Genomic DNA, 16474 nt, shown 5'->3' on the forward strand with positions numbered 1-16474 from the left:
ATGGCTAATCCAATCCTTGCTAAATATTATATGTTCTTTTTCAGGCAGATTTATTACCCTATTAAGTAAAATAATAGCTCCTTTCCAGAGGCATCTGCCTATACTTTCTTCATTTAAGAGTATGAGTTCTTTATGAATTTTTAAAAAGTTTATAAAAGAAATAATTTTTTTCTCTCTTCTTTTCCTCACCTTCAAATCCTCTCATGTTTTCCTCTTTTTTTTTCAGGTGTTTTGGCTGCTAAATTTAGAGGCAGAAGCCAATCAAAAGGAATGAGATTCAACCCTCTGTTCCATTGGAGCTTAGTAAATATTTCTTTTAAAACACAATATCATTCACTATTAGCTCTACTCTGAAAAGAACTATGATGACTCTGAAAATAAGTTACCTATTCTTTATTATTAGTACTACTACTAATAATAATAATATTTAGCAATATAACTGATAGTAACATTAGAAGTAATGATAACAGTGAGTTCTAGTTAATTTCTTCAAGAGTACTTTCTTTTTCTTCATTTATATTGCCTAATGCTTTTATTACTATCTTAAGTTTGTCCTAAGTGTACCAGAAAGGAAATCCATTTCAGAAGCCAACCCTGAGTGAATATTTACTGAAATATACATTACTATAAGCTTCAAGCTAACATTGAAATTCAAATTTAATTAAGATGATCATATCCAATGGATGCTCAGAAAATATTAATGATCTGGGTAGGTTTGCTATTTCTATTCACAATCAATTGTACCTGCTTTACATTACGTGAATATGTATATACACATATACATGCATATATACATATACAAATATACAAATGAGTATAGAAAGCAAATTATAGAAGTGAAGACTGGAAGTCATATTTTGTTACTAAATATATTTTATGTCACATTAAAATCACTTCAATTCATCACTTTCTGGTCAATTTCAGACATAATTTTCTTTTCTCATAAACTGATATGCACAATGAATACAAAATCCTTCACTAAATGCCCCCTGGGTAAATCTTATCTATGACTTCAATATAAAAACCATTATTTTCACTCTGCCTCATACTAGACATGTTGAAACTTGCATAAAAATGTAATGACCATTTCAAAAATGGGATTTTTTGGACTTTCCTATTTAAATATATGTTCAAAATAAATAATGTCTGACATTCATCACTGTTTAATTTTTGGCTGAAGAAACTGGAAGTCAGAAGGTGGAATATATTGCCATCTCTCAAATATTAAGTATACATAGCTGGACAATTAACAAGAAAACAAGTTGAACTCTTTTTCATTCATTTATTATTCCTTTAGGAATATATATATTTTTTAAAATAAACCTCTTAACCTTCCATTTTAGAGTCAATACTGCATATTGGTTCCAAAGTAGAAGAGTGGTAAGGGCTAGGCAATGGGATTTAAGTGATTTGCCCAGGGTCACACCTCTAAAAAAGTGTCTGAGGCCAGATTTGAAACCAGGAACTTCTATCTCTAGGTCTGGCTCTCAATCCATGAAGTCACCTAACTGCCATCCCTTTAAGGATATATTTTGTGTTTCCCAATCTGGGATGAAAGACTAGTAGAGGTTGGACTTAGCTTATTCATCCAGAAATGGAGATTTTGACTATTCTCCATGTATTAGAGAAAACAGACCTGCAAAGTCTCAAAGCAAGTTGGTGTTTTATCTGTTTTCCAAAATTACCATCTCCTACATTTGACATGTGCCCATCCTCTCCTCCTTTGGCTTCTCAAGGGATCTAACTCTTCTGCATGTCTTTCTTTTAATTCTCTGTTCCTTTTGACTACACCTTATACTGCCTCTAATTTTTAAAGATAAATTTTCCAAAACAGTCCTTGGCCATTTTCTCATCTCTTTCCACACTTTGTCTTGTCAATCTTATTCACTTGCATAGCTTCAACTATCATTTCAACATAGATAACTTCTTTGTTTAAAAACTCTTCCCCCAGGGCCTAGGAGTTCCAGATCTTAAAATGTACTATAAAGTAGTGGTCATCAAAACTAAGACTAAGAGGCTAAGAGACAGAAGGGTGAATCAATAGAATAGACTAGGAGTAAATTACCTCAGCAAGCTAGTGTTCAATAAACCCAAAGACCCCAGCTTTTGGGACAAGAACTCACTATTTGAAAAAAAACTTCTGGGAAATTTGGAAAACAATATGGGGGAAATTGGGTTTAGATTAACACCTTACACACCATACCAAGATAAATTCAAAATGGGTAAATTACTTAAATATATAAAAAGTGAAATTATAAATAAATTAGGTGAACATAGAATAGTATACCTGTCATATCTGTGGAAAAGGAAGGAATTTAAGACCAAGCAAGAGAGAGAACATTGCAAAATGTAAAATGAATGACTTTGATTATATCCAATTAAAAGGTTTTTTGTACAATCAAAACCAATGTAACCAAAATTAGAAGAAAAACAAAAAACTGGGAGAACAGTTTTATACAAAACTCTCTGACAAAGTGTTAATTTCCCAAATATATAAGGAATTAAGTCAAATATACAAAAAATCAAGCCATTCCCCAATTGGCAAATGGTCAAGGAACATGAATAGTCAATTTTCACAGGATGAAATCAAAACTATCAATAAGCACATGAAAAGTTGTTCTAAATATCTCCTAATTAGAGAAATGAAAATTAAAACAACTCTGAGGTACCACCTCACACCTAGAAGATTGGTCAATATGACAGCAAAGGAAAGTGATACATGTTGGAGGGAATATGGCAAAATTGGGACTCTAAAACACTGGTGGCAAAAAATTGGAAAATGAGAGGGTATCCACTGATTGGGGAATAGCTAAATAAATTGTGGTATATGTTGCTGATGGAATATTATTGAGATGAAAAGAATAATGAACTGGAGGAATTCCATGTGAACTGAAACAACCTCCACAATTTGATGTAGAGCGAAAGGAGCAGAACCAGGAGAACATTGTACACAGAGACATTATGGCACAATCAAATATAATAGACTTCTCTAATAGCAGCAATGCAATGACCCAGGACAATCCAGAGGAACTTAGGTGAAAGAATGCTATCCACATCCAGAGAACCAACTGTGGAACCAGAAATGCATTAGAAAAATATATGATTGGTCATGTAGTGCAATGGGATGTGATTGAGGTTTTGATGTTAAAGAATCACTCTTCTACAAATATGAATTACATGGAAATAGGCTTTGAACAATGATTCCTGTATAACCCAGCGGAACTGCTTGTTGGCTTTGGGGGTGGGGGGAAGAGGAGAGAGTGCGGTGAAGGGTATCATGAATCATGTAACCATAGAAAAATGTTCTAAATAAAAATTTAAAAGAAAAAAATTTGTACCCATGGAATAGCATTCAAATCCCTTTGCTTGGTATTCAATCAAATACCCCCTTATTTCTTTGGATCTTTTGTCATATGACTTACCTCCATATACCTCCCTTCACGCACTATTCCAGTGTTTCTGTATTACCTTTTCATCCATACTGGGAACTGAGGATCCTGGAATGTTTAGAAGATAGCAGGAAGTGAGACTATCCTTATTCATTGTAGGTCTCTCCCCTTCTCATCACTCTCATACCCTCCAGACTACTTTATATCCTTATAACTTTTCAACTGGATTATTCAAATATTTAATTGGGCTCTTTGTCTCAAATCTCCAATCTGTCCCGGAAGGAATTACCAAAGAGATTTTCCTAAAGCAGAAATCTAATTATATCACTCCTCTTCTCAATAAACTGGGCCATTGTTCTGTCTTTTCAGTCATGACCCCATTTGGAGTTTTCTTGGCAAAGATACTGTGATGATTTGGCATTTCTTTATCCAGCATTTATATCTCTAGAACATCTATTACTTCTAGAAGCAAATATACCCTCCTGTATCTGGCATTTAAAGCCCTTCAAAAACTAGTCCCAATTCACATTTCTAGCATTGGTATATATTACTTTTCTTCATACAAATTGATTTTCTTACTACCTCTCATACACAGCACTCCACTCTTTTCTGCATGCTGGCTCTCATGCATGGAGGCACTCTTTCCTTACCTTTTTCTTTTGGAATCCTTTGTTTTATTCAAGACTCAACAAAAGTACCAACTCCTACATGAAACTTTTTCTACTTTCTCCAATTGCTATGGCAGCTAGGCAGAGCAGTAGGCAGGGTGTTGGACTTGGAGTCAGCAAAACTCATCTTCCTGAGTTCAAATCTGGTCTTAAACATTTTATGACCCTGGGCAAGTCACTTTATCCTGTTTACCTCAATTTCCTGATCTCTAAAATGAGTTGGAGAAAGAAATGGCAAACCACTCAAGATCTTTGCCAAGAAAACCCCAAATGGGTTCACAACATGTTAGACATAAATGAAAAATAACTGAACAATTTCTAGCATCCTTTTCCTCCACGGTCACCTCATATGTAACTATATGTGTTCATGTTGTGACCCTGTCTGAAAGTATAATCTGGACAACAAAGATGCTTCACTGTTGTCTTTGCTGTATACTCAAAAGTGCAGCCCAATTCAGCCCTTGAGCTGTACTTAAGGTTTCTTTGTGATGTTCCCTCAAATCCCTGTTACAGCCCAACAGGGAATTGTACAAAATAAAAAATGATTTTGATAGTATAATACACATACAATTTTAATTTATCATTCTTTACTGTCATTATTCATTTCATTGAGGAAATTCTATTTCTAACCTCATTTGGGAAAAGATAACACAACCAAGAGATATGCCCCCATTGCTCTTTTTTTTCTATTTACCTTCCTAAAAAACAGTAGGAACTTAATAAATTCCCATTTATAAAAAGACAAATTGATTGCCAAAGAGAGAATGGGGAATTTGTACTGTCCTCAGGGGCTCTGGGATAGGAAGTACCAATCTATACCCTGTGGGTGGGCAGAGAGTTGTGTGCCTCTTTTTCCTTCTGCTGCCCTTCATATTTAGACTTGTTCACTGCAGGTGATCATGTACAGTCGTTGCTCTGGGTTTCAGTCTTCAATAATATAGTCAGGAGTGGTTTAGACTATGATATGAGAAGAGGCACTGTAGCAACAATTAATATTAAGAACTTGATTTTACCTGATGTGTGTGATCCTGCTTCAGGGGCAGGGATGAGAGCCATGACAAGAACATACTGAGACTTTCAGCTAATGTAAATCCAATTGGGAGTGTAGAAGAGTGGTATTTTCAAAAGAAGAAACTAATTTCTTTCACTTTGTTTCTCTTCTTTTCCCTCATCTCCTAATCCAGTAATAGGGAAACTGATGAATACATTCCCCTCTCTCTGAGCTACCACTTCAGAGTGACTTGGGAATTCTCCCATTATTTCTATAAAAATGAGTAAAAGCTTGAGATGACATGGAGATGATTATCATACCTTATATGATTTGATTTGCACTGTCAATCAACAAGCAACAAGTGCTCAACCACTGGGTTAATAGTTTTAGGATATAAAAATTAAAAATTAAGCTGTCCTTACTCTCAAGGTACTTACATTCTATGGAGGAAAAGCAATACCTGCCACTATATTCAATACAATAAATCAGAGGAGTAGGAATGAGAGGGAAGAGAGTTCTCTAAGAGTTATAGGCTCATTAACTGTGTATAGACCATAGATTTCATATTTTAAAGCTGAGTAATATTCCCTTAACTTAATTCTAGACCCCATTGCAAGGTATGAAGTCACATTCTATAAATGAAGGAAGCTATCTAGGCATCTGTAGGTTATAAAAAATCCAAACACATTGCATCAAGAGCCACCTCTTCCTTTCATACCCTTTTCCTTGAAGATAGCAGGCATTTGACCTGAAATATTGAAATGTTTCAGGAGGAGAATGGGGCAGAATGATGCTCATGGAGATTTCATATATTTTCAAGCTAGAAGAATGGAAGTAAGAGTGGAGACTACAGGAAGCCAAGAAAGTCACAAGATGGATGTGAGGAGGTGAAGAATATGCCAGGAAACAGAAACAGTCAGTGCAGTTGCACTCAGATGGGTTGTAGAGTAGTCTGTGTGAGAAACTACAAGTCAGCCAGTATGTCTAGACTCTTGACTGTGTAGAGATAATGTCAAGAGATGTTATGTCTTTATGAGAATGGCAGGTCATAATGAGTACCTGAAGAAGGAAGGAACTGAAGAGAAAGCAACCTAGGATCATAAGTTCAAAAAACTTAAGGGATGTTGAAGATCATCTCATCCTACTGCCCTCATTCTACAGCTGAGGAAACTGAGTACTGGGGAGAAATAATTTATCCAAGGTCATTGGAGAAGTTAACAACAAAGCCAATATTCAAATTCTGGATCTTTGACTATAAATTATACTGTAATGCATCAAAAAAAGGCTCTCAGATGGTTAAGTGGAAATGAAAGATAAAGAGGATAATGATTGAGGTAGATCTAGAGTTGTATTTACTATAGGGAATAGAAGCTGCTAGCAAACAGCTGGTGCCAATAGCAGGGAATGCCTTTAGTGCCTGTCCCATCTTCTTCCCTCTCCAGCCATCCATATTATCCCATACCAATCTTGGTGTTCTGCTTGATTTAGATCTCCAGAGAAATCTAAGGTTATAAAAGAGTATCATTTATCCCACACAAGAAGGAAGGTACCCTGGGAGAAGGACATCACTGCTATGGTGACTTGAGTCAATTTTGGAGTAGCCCCTTAACTATATTAGGGAATAGGCGTGGGTTACTATTACTGGGAGATAAGGAAGAGAGATATCATGGCCAGCAATATTGGAGGGTGTGGAGCACTTTGACAACAAAAGATAAAAATTCAAACTCTGATCATGATGAGCCAGTAACCAAGATGGAAATATTTTCTGGTAGTAAACTGCTTAGGTGGTAGCTCAAAACAGTTAAGAAGAAAGAAGGATACATGGCAACCTCACAAAAAATGGTATTAAAGTTTTTCACAGACCAAAAAAGTAAGATTGCAAGCCAAGAATCAGAGTATGAAAAACTCTTCTCTGATCATGTTCTGAGATCCTTCCTTTTAATGCTCAGTTGATCATTCTTTTTTTTTTTAAACCTTAACTTTTGTCTTGGAATCAACACTAAGTTTACAGCAATAGTAGACAATGATTATCTGTGAAAATTTGGCTACTGTCAGCTATACAATGATCTGGGACAATACCAAAAGACTTATGGTGGAGAATGCTACCCACCTCCAGAAAAAGAACTTTTGGAGTTGTCTTTCTCATCAGTGTATTTATGGTTTTATTTGGGGGTTTGAGATATGTATGACTTTGCTCTTATAACAATGACCAAATTGGAAGTGTTTTGCATGACAATAAAAATAAAATGAAAAAACAAAGAATCAAGTCTAAGTATTGGGTTTCAAGACAGAAGAGAGGTAAAGGGTAGGTGATTTGGAGTTAAGTGACATGCGCAGGGTGATTCAGCTAGGAAATATCTGAGGACAGATGTGAACCCAGGTCCTTCCATCTCCAGGCTTAGCTCTATCCACTGAACCACCTAGCTTCTCCTTCATTCTTTAAAATTCTTGCATTTTTCTTCTAGACACTTGGTAGAATTTGTTTTGTACAAACTATTGACAGGTGTCATCAGTTGGACAGAATTAATTAGATGCCTCTTCTCTAGAGTCATGCAGAATAGTGGGTAAATGGGAAATAATTAAGATGATCTGCATAATTGCCACAGTAAATGCTTAAAAGTTGTTAAATGAATGTTGTACTCACAAACATTCATCAGGAAACCTAATGTACTACCTAGCTGCCTTTTATTCTTGTATAATCCATAGATAAGTGCATTATAATGACCAAATATTTTTTTTTCTTGTGGAAAAAAAAGGGTCCAAGAAAAAATCATTGATTAGTCATGAAAAGGTGAGCACCGTAGTTGTATCACAAATGCTAGTGCCTTCTCTCTATTGATTATCTCCCATTTATCCTATTTATAGGTTGTTTATGGATCCATTACATCCCTGGCCATCACTAGTCATCCTGACTTTTGCCTTGCCAATGGACTTGGAAGAGTCTGGAAAAGAGTGTGAGACCAATGCCTTTGTGAATTTTAAAACTACTCCACCCTACTCCAGCCATACTTTAGAACAGTGGTTCTCAACCTTTCTAATGCCATGACCCCATAATACAGTTCCTCATGTTGCAGTGACCCCAAACCAAAAAATTATTTTGGTGGCTACTTCAAAACTGTAATTTTGCTACAGTTATGATTCGGAATGTAAATACCTGATATGCATCATGTATTCTCATTGCTACAAATTGAGAGGTTGAGAACGGCTGCTTTAGAAAATCTTATTTAGCTATTTCCAGATTAGTACCAATAGAGATACTTGGTTTAATAGAATCAAATCTTGAGAACTATACATTTTCCCCTACTTAGTTTAACAAGGTCAGGATGCCTGCACCATACTCAAAGATTTAATTATCTGAGGAAATGACCTTCAACAGATGTGCAGAAAAAGCAGACAGACCCATGGGCTGTCCTAAGTCAAGGTAAGCTATCATTGGTACAGATGAGATGCAGAAAAGTGATGTAAAACCGTCTATATAAGGCACGCCACTTGCTCTCTCTCTCTCTTTTCCCCAGAAAGGCAACTCTGACTGGCAGGGTGCTAAGCATTCTGACATCTTGGCATGGTGGCAGCTATTGTCTGGGTTTGGTGGTGAGTTTGCCCTTGAGCTAATTCAGGTTCAGGCATCTTGGCTGAGCCCTTTGGAGTTCAGGCTGATTCTTTCCTCCTTACTCTTCAAAAACATTATCTTCCTAGAGCCTCTGGTCTTCCTCCTGGCACTAGCCAGGCGGGAGAAATTATACAGCCTTTTTCTTCTTCCTTCTTCTTAATTTCTTTCCACTATATCAATTTAATCACCATAAATTTCCAGCTGACTTGGTTATATTTCTTTTATATTTGGGATATCCATGGAGACCAAATAATTAACATAGTTTAGGTCACAAAACTAAATTATCCTTTACAGTAATTCTGCCTTACTTAAATCTAATTCATGTACAAGTTAAGATATGACCCTTGATATCACTGGTCCTCTTTGAAAACAAAGAACAAACAATAATAACTGGCATTCACTTTGTTTCCTCAATTAAACTGTGAATGCCTTGAGAGCAAGGATTGATTTTTGCCTTTGTATTCCCAGGATTTAGCACAGTGCCTGGCACATAGGAGGTATTTAACAAATATTTAATGACTGACTTACTAACTGAAAAATTGCTACTAATCTGAACCACTGATCATTTTTACCACAGCACAATAGAGGCAATGATGACTACATGAAGTGAGCAGGACTAGGAACCACTTAATATCTTCTATTTATAGTCACCATATAGTCTTCATTTGAGTTTCACATATAGAACTTTAGTTCATGGACAATGTTCTATAAATGACAGCAATAAAAGTACTTAGAGCCTTCATTAAATGTATCTTTTAAAATGTATGAATAACTAGTATCAAGAGAGCAAGAAGAAAATCCCTATTTAAACACTACAGCAACATGAGCTGATATGTGACTCATAGGGAAATAAATAACATTGCCTATAGTTTATTAGTTTCTAGCTCCCCAAAGTCCACTTGTTCAAATCTCTGTTATTTATAAAACTTCATGCTTCAAAACAATGAATTGCCAACATATTTCAAAACCACAAAATGTCATGACTCCTCCATAAGTTTCTTTTTTTAAAAAAAATAGGGATACCGAAGAATACTCAAATCATTGAACTTATTGATTTAGCAGAAATACATACGTAGGATGAACATTTTAATATATTTTCATCTTTTATATTGATATTGTTTAATAGCAGAACTATGATTCATGTATTATACAAACTGTTAGCCATGACTCTGTTGAGATGGTCTGTGAAAGAAAAGAGAATTAAACTTGGCAGTACCAGAAATCAGAACCAAGACCACAGAAAAGAAGTTGCAAAGAGGAAAATTTAAGCTCACATTAAAACACTTTCTAGCAATTAGGTCCATCCCAAGGTTGAATGGACGTAAATGGAAAGGATTCTAGAAAGTCAAAGATTACCCCCAATATTAAGAAATTAATAGGGAAGCCATTCACAATCCTGAAAGTTGTTTCTTCAAACTTAAATGATATTCAAATGAATACACGGAGTTGCATGCTGATAGCTAAGATGGCAGAGTAAAGGATGCTCTGCTCCCTCAATCCCTCCATGCACCCAAAAAAGGCACCCAAATAGAAGCAGGGTACCTGAGATGGTGGATCCCAGAGTTGAGAGCATGCCAGATAAGATATGGAGAAAGGGAGAGGGGAACCAACTATAAAAATAAGCAAAAGATTTTTACAAAAAAACATAACTTTAGAAAGTTGCTTTAGTGACAGGAAAGTTCAAAGTATAAACTCACACGAGGATAACAATGCCAAAAATGAAACATGTGGAGCCTCAAAGGAAAGTAAAAGACATCAAACCTTACAGGAATCCCTAGGAGAGCTTCAAGAAGAAAATAATAAATAAATTAAAAGCAAATAATAAGAAAATTGAAAGAAAAACTGAAGAACTGGGGAGGGGGCAATATTCACTGAAGAAAAGAACTCCCTAGACCAAATGAAAATGGAGGCAAAAACCACTGGGAAAAAACTCTTTAAACATTAGGATTAGTCAAATGGAAAAGGTAACATGAAAACTCAAGGAAGAAAATAAATAAAAATTAGAACTGGGCAAATAGAATCTAATGAAAACATAAGACATAAGGAAATATTTTTTTTTTAATTTTAACTGAAAGAATTGAAGAAAATCTAAACTGCTTCACTGGCAAAATGAATAGCCTAGAAAATAGATCAAGAGATCATCTAAAAATCATCACAACATCTGAAAGCCATGATCAGAAAAAGAGCCTGGATACCATATTACAGAAAATCAAAAGGGAAAATTGCCCTGATATCATTGAGCAAGAGGGAAAAAGAGAAATAGAGAGAATCCACCAATCACCTCCAGAAAGAGAACCCAAAATATCAATAACCCAGGACTACTGTAGTCAAATTCCAGAACTCCCAGGCCAAGGAAAAAAGACTACAATCTGAAAGAAGTAAATGATTCAAATGTCAAAGAAACACAGTCAAGATTATGCAGGGTCTGGCCACTTCTATATTAAAGGGCCAGAAGGCATGGAATATGATATTCCAAAAGGCAAAGAATCTAGGACTACAACCTCAAATTATATATCAAACAAAATTAAGCATAATTATCCAAAGGAAAAATTGAAACTTAATGAAATAAAGGAAATAAATAGGAAAACCTTACAAGTGGGGAATCTCAACCTTCCCTCCTCAGAAGCAGATAAATCTAACAAAAAAAATAAATAAACCACATAGAAGTTAAGGAAATAAACAGAATTTTTAAAAGTTGGATATGATAGATATCTGGAGAGAACTGAATGGGAAAAAAAAGAAATATCATTTTTCTCAGCAGTACATTGCACCTTCACAAAAACTGACTACATAATTGGGCATAAATATCTCACATTCAAATGTAGAAAAGCAGAAATTTTAAATGCACACATTTTAGACCATAATGCAATAAAAATTGCACTCAATAATGAGCAGCAGATATATAGGCTAAACATTAATTGGAAGTTCAACATTCTTTTCCTAAAGAACAAATGGGCCAAAGAACAAATCATAGAAATGATCAATAATTTTATTAAAGAAAATGATAATAAGAAGACAACATATAAATATTTATGGGATACAGCCAAAGCAGTACTTAAAGGAAAATCAGATCTCTTAATGCTTACATTAATAAAATAAATAAAAAGTAAATCAATGAATGGGACATGCAACTAAAAAAACTAGAAAAAGAACAATCTAAAAATCCCCAATTAAGCATCAAATTAGAAACCTGAAAATTAAGGGATAGATTAAACAAAATTGAAAGTAAGGAATACATTAAACTAATTAATAAGAAATAAATAAAACAAATAAACATCTGATTAATTGAATTTTAAAAAGAAAGAACACCAAATTTCCAGCATCAAAAATGAAAAAAAAAAGATGAAATCACAATCAATGAAAAAGAAACTAAAGCAATTATTGGAAGTTATTTTGCCCAACTATATGCCAATAAATCTGACAATATAAGTGAATTAGATAAATACTTATCAATAAATAGATAAACTACTTGGACTAACAAAAGAGGAAAAACAGTACTTAAGCAACCTCATCACAGAAAAAGAAATTGAACAAATCATCAAAAAATTTCCTAAGAAAAAGGTCCCAATGCCAGATGAATTCATAAATGAATTTTACTAATCAAAGGACAACTAACTACAATACTACATAAACTACTTAGAAAAAAATAGGGGAAAATCTTTTTTTATGAAACAAATATGGTATCAACATCTAAATCAGGAAGAGAGAAAACAGAGAAAGAAAACTATGTGCCAATCTCCATAATGAACATTGATGCAATAATTTTAAATAAAATATTAAGATTACAACATTTTATCACAAGAAGAATATACTATGATCAGATGGGTTTTATATCAGGAATGCAGGAATAGTTCAATATTAAGAAACCATCAGCATACTTGACCATTTCAGTAACAAAACCAACAGAAATCATATGATTATTCCAATATATGCAGAAAAGTCAATTGACAAAATATAATACCCATTCCTTATTAAAACATTAGAAAACATTAGGATGAAGGGAAAATCCTGAAAAGGATAAATGGTATCTATCCAAAACCACCAACAAGTGTTATTTATAATGGGAATAAACTAAGATTCTTCCCAATAAGAACAGGGTTAAAGCAAGGGTGCCCATTACCACCACTATTATTTTATACCATACTAAAAATGCTCATTATAGCAATAAGAATAGAAAAAAAATTAAGGAATTAAAATAGGAAATGAAAATTTAATGTTATCACTCTTCTCAGACTATAATGGTATACCCAGAGAACCATAGGGCATCAATCAAAAAACTTTAACAACTTCAGAAAAGTTGCAGGGTACAAAATAAATCCAAATAAGTCATTAGCATTTCTATTTACCACCAACAAAATCCAACAGTAAGAATAAAAAGGGAAATTCCATTTAAAATAACTCTAAACAATATAAAATACCTGCAGGTACACCTATGAAAACAAACTTACCAACTACATGAACCTAATTACAAACCATTCTTCACACAAATAAATTTAGACCCAAACAATTAGAAAAACATTAATTGTTAATGAATTGGTGAAGCCAGTATAGTGAAAATGACAATTCTACCTAAATTAGTTTATCTATTCAGTACTATACCAATCAAATTACCCAAAAATTATTTAACAGAACTAGAAAAAATTAACAACAGAGTTCATCTGAAAGAACAAAAGGCCAAGAATATCAAGGGAATTAATGAGAAAAAAATAATAAAAGAAGGAGGCATGACTATACCAGATATTAAATTATACTAAAAAACAGAAATCATCAAACAAGCTGGTCCTGACTAAGAAATAGTGAGGTGTATCAGTGCAATAAATTATATAATCAATACATGGCAGTTAATGTCCATAACAACTTAATGTTTGATGAACCCAAAGATCCAAACTTTTGGGGAAAGAACTCACTATTTGACAAAAACTGCTGGGAAAACTAGAAAGCAATATGGCAAAAATTAGGCATGGTCCACAGCTCACACCATATACCAAGTTAAATTCAAAATGGATACTTGATCTAGAAATAAAGAGTAACACTAAACAAATTAGAGGAACATGGAAAAGTTTACCTATGAGAACTATGGATAAGGGAAGATTTTGTGAACAAACAAGACATGGAGAACATTAAGAAAAATGAAATAGATAATTTTTATATTAAATTTAAAAGATTAAATGAAATCAATGAAACCAATGTTAGAAGGCAAACAATAAATTCTGAAGTGGCATTTTATAGCAAATATTTCTGACAAAAGCCTCATTTCTAAAATATGTATAGGACTGAGTCAAATTTAAAATAATGTCAAAACATTCCCCAGTTGACAAATGGTCAAGGGTTATGAGCAGGTACTTCTCAGGAGAAGAAATTAAAACTATCCATAGTCACATAAAAAATACTCCTAATCACTATTGATTGGAAAAACACAAATTAAGACAACTCTGAGACAATACCTCACACCTACAAGATCAACTAACATAGCCAAAAAGGAAAATGATAAATGCTGGAGAAAACATGGGAAAATTGAGACACTAATATACTATTGCCGAAACTAATTTATACAACCATTCTGGAGAGCAATGTGGAACCAATCTCAAAGGTCCACAAAATTTTGCATACCATCTGACCCACTAATACTACTACTATGTCCACATCCAAAGAGATTAAAAATAAGGGGAAAGAACCTAGATATACCGAAATATTTTTTAGCAGCTCTTTTAGTGGTGGCAAAGGATTGAAAACTGAACTGTCCATCACTTAGGGACTGGATAAACAAGTTGTTGATATGTTGTAATGGAATATTTTTGCACCATAAAGAATGATGAACAGAAGGAGTTCAGAAAAACTTGGAAAGACTTATCTGAACTATTGCAAACTGAAGTGAGCAGAACCAAGAGAACAATGTATACAGTAACATAAATATTATACAAGGATTAAATGTGAAGAACTAAATCATTATCACTGAGTCTCCAAGATAACCACAAGGTAATCATAAAGGAAATGTTATCCACAGCCAAAGAAAGAACTATTGGAAAATGAATGCACATCAATGCATGTCATTTTCCATTATATATCCTTCATGAGATTTCTGTAGTATGTGTGACATGTGTCTTTGATAATGAAATTAGTGATATGGAAATATGTATTACATGAAAGTATGAGTATAACCTATATCAGACTATTCATTGTATCAAATAGAAAGAGGGAAGGGAAGGCAGGAGAAAATCTGAATTTTAAAATGTCAAAAAACAATTGTCAAAAATTGCTTCTACATGTAACTGAAAAAATAAACACAAAATAATTTAAATGATACTAGCAAACAATACAGGTGTGTATATGGGTGTGTAAGTGTGGATGTGTGGGTGTATATATATTTTTTTTTTAATCTGTTTGAGATCATATCAATGAATTTCAGAATCTCAATCTCTTCTTGCTGCAGAGTTTGGTTGATTACATGTCCTGAATATTGTAGAGAAGATTGTAGTCCAAATGCAGGTTGGACTAGATGTGTTTAAAGTCCCTTCTAACCTTCAAGTTGTTATATTTTTACATACTTTTGGAACAGAGTCCAAAAAATATTGTTGAAAAAACTTAGCTTATTTAATAAAAATGCAGTGGACAGGCAAACTATAGAACATTATTGTTATTGTTCAGCCACTTCAGTCATGTCCAATTTTTCATAAACACATTTTTGAGGTTTTCTTGACCAAGATATTGGAGTGGTCTGCCATTTCCATCTCCAGTCAATTTTACAGAGGAGGAAATCAGGGCAAACAAGATAAAGTGGCTTGTCCAGCATCAAACAGATAAAAAGTGTCTGAGGCCACATTTGAACTCAGAAAAATGATTCTTCTAAATTCCATAGCTTAGAGCAGTAGGTAGGTGGTGCAGTGGATAGAGCCCTTAGCTATAGAATATAGCTTAAGAAAGATGCATTGGCCTCACCAATGGCAAGAACTAAAGTCATGCAACAAATTAAACACATGGTCAATACGCTGGGGAAAAGAAATACTTGTGGCAAGAGGGGATTTTGTTTATCTTGATATTTATGTATATCAGTCTCCTTTTTTCCTTGGAAAATTAAAATAATATAATTTATACTTTTCCTATAAAAATAAACATTTTCCTCTAAAAGCACTGAAAACACTGAGAATTCAAACAATGTAGAAAGCATCCCAAAGTCTCTACTCAATGAAAGAAACTCAATGTGGTGTTTTGGGTATGTTTACTTTGAATTTCATGCATTCTTTTTTCAGAGTGGAAAGTGTGGTGTTTAGAAAGCCACAGTTTCCACTGTGCAACTTAAAGGGTAGAGGCTGTTTTCTGTTACCTAATATATCCCATTTTCCAGGCAATTTTCTGATACTGGAAAACAATCAAGGAAGAAGTCCTCTTCTTGACTGTTTTGCTAAATGTTCTGAGTGCCATCTGCTGTATGCTTATGGCTACTGTATGGGTAGGTAAGGACTACCTTTAGTTGCTACAGGATGTCTTTAAAACCAGAAACAACTCCTGTGGCATTGATGAACAAGTCACATGGGAGGAAAGCTCATCATGCATAGTGTTGTTCCATAGCATCCTGGAGAACAATGTTTTTGTACTAACTTTATATGCAAGGTCAATAGTTATTGCACTCTGTGATACATAAATAGAATCATAGATTTAGAACTATGAAGAACAATATCCTCATTTTACAGCAAAGAAAACTGTGCAAAGAGGGAAGGGAATAAGAATTAATTAAGCACCTAAGATGTGTCGAGCACTGTGCTAGTGTATGTGTTTTCTATGTGTTCAGTTGTTCTTAGTTGTATCGGACTCTTTGTGA

At 34.1% G+C, this 16474-nt stretch overlaps 1 long non-coding RNA gene across 2 annotated transcripts in view; it reads left to right on the top strand.

Moving 5' to 3' along the window:
• The window catches only part of LOC130457407 (uncharacterized), a 30314-nt gene extending 14644 nt beyond the window's left edge, over positions 1-15670 (top strand). The window contains exons 3-4 of one of the 2 annotated variants that reach the window (XR_008916594.1): positions 227-303; positions 7914-15670. This is a non-coding gene — a long non-coding RNA (uncharacterized LOC130457407). Of the gene's footprint in view, positions 1-226; positions 1157-7913 lie in introns of those variants that run through there. The other variant, XR_008916593.1, reaches the window with a different exon arrangement.
• Positions 15671-16474: the final 804 nt, after the last annotated feature.

This window comes from Monodelphis domestica, chromosome 2, assembly GCF_027887165.1.
Source record: "Monodelphis domestica isolate mMonDom1 chromosome 2, mMonDom1.pri, whole genome shotgun sequence".
NCBI lineage: Eukaryota > Metazoa > Chordata > Mammalia > Didelphimorphia > Didelphidae > Monodelphis > Monodelphis domestica.